The sequence below is a fragment of the Rhynchophorus ferrugineus genome, unplaced genomic scaffold (assembly GCF_030347505.1).
Source record: "Rhynchophorus ferrugineus isolate W39M unplaced genomic scaffold, kcgeb_rfMv2 rfM11, whole genome shotgun sequence".
Taxonomy (NCBI): Eukaryota; Metazoa; Arthropoda; class Insecta; order Coleoptera; family Curculionidae; genus Rhynchophorus; species Rhynchophorus ferrugineus.
In genome coordinates this window covers 29,207,035-29,215,334 of record NW_027472590.1, presented here as the reverse complement: position 1 = coordinate 29,215,334, position 8,300 = coordinate 29,207,035, and positions in this window count along the sequence as shown.

The window sequence follows — 8,300 nt, the reverse complement described above, 5'->3', positions numbered from 1 at the left end:
TGTTTCATTCGTACTTCTTGTTTCACTTATATTAAAAATTCCGCCTAATATTTTTTAAAAATAAAAAACTGGGATATTAACATAGAAATATAAGACAATGTATCGGTTACTTGGAAGAAAATCGCAATTATCAGTATATAATAAATTACTACATAGCTATACAAGCAAGTATTGAAACCTATATAGACATACGGAAGTCAAATTTTGGGTATGTTCCACGAAAAGTGATATAAATACAATACAAGTTTGCTAGAACAAAGTCCTGAGAAGTATTGTAGGTGCACCCAGATACTAGAGGACTTATTACTTATACTGAGACCTTCATATACCGACCGTCACTCAGGATATCAAGAGAACTGCAAGAACATAAGGACACACTGTATTCTCATTCTTCATTCTTCATTCTTCAGGAATTTTTCGGGAGAAGAGGTTGATAGCTCTTCTTGTCGATCTTTTTCCTGAATCTTGTGAGTGGGACTTGAGTGGTGGCGCAGTTTCCGAATTTGAGAAGGACCGGACGATGATCAGAGTCGATTTCGTCAAGAAATCAAGGACTATTGCTGTAGCCTTGAGAAGCTGAACTGGGGTGATGGGTGGGTTCATCTGGCAGGGCAAGACCGTAGCACTTACAGCTACGATGGCGTTATCCGCGGGGTTCGCTCTGGAACACCACCAGGAATATTTCATGAAAACTTCACCTTATATCATTCCGTCATTATCCTATTCGTTCGATTTAGTTCTGTTAAGCTTCCAGCTATTGTCGAAACTAAAACTACTTCAAGGATAGTATAAATGGTAGAACAGATAGATGGTACAAAGTTCAGAGGATCAAAATTGTACTGAAATATACGTTAAAGGCAATTTTTAATTTAAAATTTTAAATTCTACAAGTGTTTCAAACCAAATATTGGGAAAATTGTTGGTATAAATGCAAACAAGGCCAAAAATATAGAATCTTGAATGAGTCAAAATAAAGTTTTGCAAATTTCACTTATGAAATAAAATGTTTTGTATTTTAGTTTACTATTCCTTGTAGTATTCTTAATCATTGTAGTATCACTACATAGTATAAAACAAAGTCGCCTTTTCTGTTCCTATATCCCTATGTGCGCTTAAATCTTTAAAACTACGCAACGGATTTTGATGCGGTTTTTTTCAATAGATAGAGTGATTCAAGAGGAAGGTTTATATGTATAATACATGCATAATATACTAAGGCAACATTGCTAATTTTAGAGGTTTCTAACGTGATGTCGTAAATTAACCTATTTTTTTAGGCTTATTTAGCAATTAGCAAAAACGCTGCCTAACCCTACGAGTTAGATCAAATTAATGTACTACAGTATTGTACACCATAAAAAGGTCTACAAAAAAGTCCGCGATGGTATATGTTTATCTTTTAGGGATAACCCACATTAACCATTTTTATTGTTTACTTTTTACATGAGAAAATGGCTTATTTACGAAGCTATTTTAAGCAATACGGCATTAATCCTTATCGAATTAAGTACCTTAAATACAGTGGGAAATTAATATAGATCAATATGGTTCCTTACAGCATGTAAATTAAACAAATATTTTCGGAGATATTACAAATTTAAAATTTGCGTTTAAAAATGTGTAATGTAATAAAAATTGTATGAATTTAGATATTCCAAAGATAGCAGGAAATCTTCATAGTAAGTATAGGGGAAGAGGAATTGTTTTACTCCAAATTTAATGCGTGCAGGCCAAGGGCAGTAATGAATGAACCAAAAATACTGGATCGATTTTAATCATGTTTTCATTGAGTGACATAGGCATATATATTTTATGCCCGTGCAAAGTCGGAGCGGGCCGCTATGTTTTTATATACAACGTTCATATTTTTTCTGTAGTGTATTTAATTTAGTATCAGCATTGCACCCGTGCGAAGCCGGGGCGGGTCGCTAGTTCTTAAATATATTTTTATGATATAAAAGCACATGGTAAACTAAAGCACATCTGACAACTTACATAGTTATCAATTAAAATTATCTAGTAACTTTTCCTTCATATTGATGAATACTAATCCTACTAGCACGCACCAGAGGGTTTTAAATTACTACAAAATGTTGCGCCCCATCTTGATTATGTGACGTTTAGTTCAATTTCGCTTTAACCATTGTGTTGTATAGATGTCCAAATTTTATTATGGATAAATATACGTCACAACAACATACATTACAATATTTATTAAAAATAATCATTCGATTTTTCGTCTAAATTGATAATAAGCGATGAAGCTTATTTTCTTCTCAGTGGCCACGCCAATAAACAGAACATTCGGTTTTGGGGAATGCAGAATCCTCAATTAATTCATGAAATATTATTGCATCCACTAAAAACAACTATATGGTATTGTATTCATGCCGGAAATATCATTGGTCCCTATTTTTTTGACCTGTTACTGTTGAACCATACCAAGACATGATTCGAAATCTTCTTATGCCTGAAATGGAAAAGCAAGGACTAGAGGACATTTGATTTCAGCATGATGGGGCCACAGTATACATAGCTCGTTCAACAATTCAATTATAGAATGACGTTTTTCCACGAAGACTAATTTCGCGAAGTGGCGATTTAGCATGCGGCACCAGACTTTTTCTTATGGAGTTTTTTAAAATAAAAAGTGCATGTGATTAAGCCCTAAACGATTTAACGTCTTAAAGGCAATACTCGACACGAAATTGAAGAAATTCAGCCTCGGATGTTGCATGATATCGTCAAAAATACCTTAAAAATAGCCGAAAGTTGCATTGCGAATCGCGGTTACCATTTAGCCGATATAATTTTTCAATCATAACGAAACAAAAATATAAAGACCAAATAAACTTTTTATGAAAACCAAACTTACTTATCTTTTCTTTAAGCAAAGTTATAGGCAGTCAAAATGGTATCGGGACTTTTGCTCGACATTTTATTTTGAATAAGCTTACGTTCTGTAATCGGGAAACCGTAAATGAGTTTCCGATATTAAACCATGCGTTAATATACACCACGGCATATATTGCTCTGTTACTACAACATCTACATATCAAGTATAAACTAACCACCGTTATTCTTGAATAGTAAACAATTTATGCAAATAGTTATGTTACTATCTTAAGCCTCATACTAGGATAACAAGAAAACATATCGGTTATTGGTTTGCAAGTCTTAAGCAGTAAAGCATATGAAGAAAGTTACGAAAAAACATCAATATCAAGTTTGTGTACTTTTGATTAATCAATTGTTATCATAATAACGTTAATATTATACAAAACAGTATAAATCACTAAGCAGGTCTTCTAAGAGTACCTTAAATAATCATTTTCTTCCATTTTGTACATGTTATATATGTTAAATCCATATATCCACGACCAAAAAAACAGCGATATATATCAAAAAATGTGGCTTGTGATTACTGGAATCCACTATTGATATGCCACTAAAAGTTGTGATCAAAGAAAAATAAGGATCACATATAGTATTGCAGATGATTTAAACATAAATATTACATTTGATACGGAAAAACATTTTGGCCAGATTGAATTTAGTATGTAACTTGTAACAGCCATTTTGGTCTATAGTCTTCATCTTTAAAATGATTACAAACTTTCCTGGACCTACATAGAAGATTATAAGAGATCCCCTTAAGGGTTTCTTTTTATTACACTAATAAATTAAAATACACAGAAAAATCTAAAGTAATTGTCAAATATATATAAAAACACATACCGAAAAACTTGACGTAAATAAACAATACAAATTATATCACCTAAAAATGGCCGTTTACTGCTTAGGTTAGGTAATACCGATGCCGAACGAAAGAGAAACACACATATATTTGCATTTTTCATGTACAATTGGCCGCGTAACGGGGATTCCGAAAAGCTTAAACGTGGGACCCGATTTTTCCATATAACTTGCACTTCTAAATTTGTTTATTGTATGAACTTGGAAAACCAGCACGTCAACTTGTTGTCAAAAATTGAACAGGTGATTCGAACACTAGAGGCACTACTATCGCCTATCCTACGCATTTAACTGGTTCACTTGAACTGCTATGACAGAACTCGTAATGACATTTGATCGGTTAATTTGAATTTCGGTGACGTTTACAGATTGTCTTTGTTAATAAATAGAAACAAGTTTTATATTTTAGGTTTAATATTTTCCTGTGCATCTAAATCTATAAAAGAAACTATGTTTAATTTAGTAGTGCTTAGAGAGAAATTCAAAATTATCTGAATTAAGTATGAAGCAAATTAAGGAATATTATATATTTACACATACTGTACTTCGTATATATTATTTTAACATTTTTTTTTTTTCGGAAATTCGAATTGAATCTTCTCGTTGTTTATTATTATGTTGTTTTGGTATAATAGTTTCAATGCTCTTTGATATTTGCGAGGAATTTTATTGTGATAAATTCACTTCAGAAATTAAATTTCTTTTTAATTTAAATTTTATTATAATAAGTAAACATGCTAAAAATAGACGTCCTGTCTGAATCACGTCCTGTATGTGTAAGGCGCATTCTTTTTAAATACAAATCGAATGCCTTAACAACGAAATATTCTTTTAGATGTCTGTGATATAAAGACTTATTCTGATCCCAAAAATTACGGGAATAAATGACAAGATTTACTGGATAAACAGTTTTAAGTTTAAAATGTTAAAATGATGTTCCTTGGGGCAAGTCCTTGTGCAATGACATAATTTGGAACAAATTTATGAATATTTATTGAGGATTACTGCGGATACTTATGAATTCCAACACGATTCCCTTTACGATTTGCCCTTTGCTTCAGAATAGGCCTCAGTTTGATCACCTCTTCATTCGACGAACATTTCTTCCCAGCGGGCACTCTTTGGAGATCGAAAAACAGGCAATAGTAGCTGGAGGAGAGATCTGGAGAACACGGTGGATGAGGAAGCAATTCGAAGCCCAATTCATACATTTTTGCCATTGTTTTCACTAACTTGTGACACGATGCATTGTCTTGGTGAAGCAGCACTTTCGTTTTCTTCAAATGCGACCGTTTTACGGCGATTTCATCCTTCAAACGGTCCAATAACGCTATATAATAGTCGCTGTTGGTGGTCCTTCCTTTTTCAAGGTAGTCAATGAAAATAATTCCATGTGCATACCAAAATACAGACGCCATAAACTTGCCAGCCGACTGTTGTGTTTTTCCACGCTTCGGACCGGATTAATCGTGTGCAATCCACTCGGATGACTGTCGATTGGGCTTCGGAGTGAAATGATGGAGCCATGTTTCATTCATTGTCACATATCGATGCAAAAACTAGGATTTATTACGGCTGATCATCTTCAAACACTGCTCCTAATCATCAACTCGTTGTTTTTAGTCAAAACTGAGCTCGCGCGGAACCCACGTTGCACTGAGCTTTCTCATACCCAAATATTTGTGAATTATATTATGTACACGTTCAGTTGATATCTTTAGAGTGTCTGCTTTTTTACTCAATTTCAATTTACGGGCATTCAAAATCATTTTGTGAATTTTTCAAAAGTTTTCGTCGGTAACAACCCCTTTTGGACAAACACCCCATTCACCGTCTTCGGTGCTCATTTCACCAAGTCTAAACTTAGCATACCAATCCTTGATGGTTGATTTTCCTGGTGTCCGGAAACTCGGCATCAAGCCAACTTTTTGTTTCAACTATATTTTTTCCGTTCAAAAATCAATATTTTATCAACCTGCGAAATTCCTTTATACTCGTATCCATTTTTTTCATAATAACCAAAGTTGCTTCACTCAAAATGCTATAATTCACAAACTAATGATCCAACAGCTGTCAAATTTGTACACGCATCATTTGAGGGTTAGTGCTAAAAACTAAAAAACTTATGGATTTAATTCTAGTAGCGCCATCTATATGTAAGGCCGGGTACTTTTCAATTATATATGTGCAAAACATTAAGAAACAAAACAAGCAAACATTTTATTTTCACAATGTAAATAAGACGTAAAGCATGTGGTTATCTTTGGTTATTTTAATTTATTATGTTATTGCATGTCCTATTATCATTCTTGCATGTACTATGATCATAGGAACTTTAATTAATTTTAATTGGATTGTTTTTTTAAGCTAATTTTAAACATTATGAGCATAATTACTTGGTTTACTTTTATAGATGTTTCTACAATCTTATTTAACTTATATTTTGTAAGATATAGATATAAATTGGTCTTTTTGATTTAATATTTGATATTAACTTATTTCTCTGTAGAAAAACAACGTTTATTTCGAGAATTTAAGTGTAATTAGGTAATTTCTTTGCAAGTTTAAAGTATTGTATTATACACATAAACTCCTTATTTATTTTATGATATTTTTTGTTTCAGTTATATAATGTTGTCTTTTAACTTCCTGGCTTTTGGACTGATTATTTTATGAACATTTACTGTTACTTTTCATTACCTACAAACGAATTCTCGATATTCGTTCATTGAGCTGATACTTTTGTTCTCTATGAGTTTCGATAATATTATAGTCCTTCCCAAGTTTCAATCAAAACCATGCATCTCCGCTTACGCCTCCAAAAAATAACGCCAATATCGTTATATTAAAATACGACTTAGATCAACATCCACTTTATTCACCAGGTTTAGTTCCCATGGTTTTCAATCCACGGAAAACGTGCTTTATCAAACCAAGGGGTAATAGCGATATCTATCGGTGATAGTGAAAGGTATCAAGTGCTAAACCACTACTCGTAATATAACTATCAAATTCGACATTCTCTACATAAAAGGATCTGTTTTCTATTTAGAATTATTGATTTATTCTGACATTGATTACTCAGCAAACGCTTTTTTAAACTTATGGGTGGTTATGGTTGTTTCATGATATCTCAGTTGCCGGTTTTTGTTTTAACAATCTGAAAGTCTCGAGGGCTAAAGAAGTTCGAAACATTGTTTTGCACGACTTATTGAATGATAAATCAGCTGACACTCTCAAGGAACCTTCAAATCACTTAACCATTGAAGCATCAATGGTTTCCAGTCTTTGGTGTTGGGAAACAACTAAAAGGAGAGAACAACGTATTGCTACAAGAAAGATATTCTCTAACATGATTATCTTACACCTCGTAAGAGTTGTGAGTAGTTCAATGTTGCTGTTCGAAAGCAAGGTCTTACCTTAGCTTAGCCATAACTTAGGTGGTCTCTGTCTCGAACTGCTGAAATGCGAAATGATTCCAGAAAAATAAGAAAAAGTTGTAAAAAACACTGGAAATTCGGTTTTTCCCAATAAATGGCATTTTATAGTGAGAAATTAATCATACGAAAACCTAATACAAGAGCAAATAAAAAGTTAATTAATTTTGAAACCATCGATCCAATTTTGAAACCATCGATCCAAAAATACACAGCCACAAAATAGAATCATTATTTAAATAACAAATATAGGCCGGAGTTTGGAAACATTACATGAGCATTAACTTGATAACAAAATGAAATTTCCGGTCAAGTATAATAACAGTCTTTTTTATAATTATAAAACTTTCTGTGGTTTATACGGTAACGTATAATGGTTACAATTGCTGCAATGCGACAGAAATTGATCGAGATCGGATTTGCTGCAAATAGATTTAAACGGATTTTCAAACAAAGTGCATAAACTAGAACGTTCAATAAGTTAGCGAAAATCAACGAGCGAAATTTTTGTTAGAAAAATGACATTTTCCTCTGTAATTTCCCTAAAGAAATTCAAATGCTCTTCTAAGGCTCCATTACATTTTCACTTGTGATGCGAGAAAAGTTAGGAATCAGAGCAGGATCTCCTGCTATAAAATATTATAATAATTATGTTTTAAAACCTGGAATGGATCCTGCAGGCGTGTTTCGCTGTTACCTGCGATATCAAAATTATTTAAGAAACATTTTGCTGTTAAAACGTATATTGAAATGAAGACATTGATAGAAATACCAGATTTCAAAATCGCCACTCAGCAATCGGCCAAGTGCACCAAGTAACGGCGGTTGTTGAAAAGGCTATGAATAAAAGAAATACTGCCCTGCAATATCCCTGGATATCTCACAAGATTTTGAAAAGGCATGGCATTTAGGATTAATCTACAAAATGAGAAAATTGCTACCGATGGAATAGCTACTGTCGACAACTGGAATCATATCTTTTCGAAAGGAAATTCCGAAGGAGTTCCACAGGATAGTGTCTTGGGACCACTCCTTTATCTGCTCTATACTGCTGATATCAAAAATAAAAGAAACAGTACTTGGAACATTTGCCTACGACACAGTTAT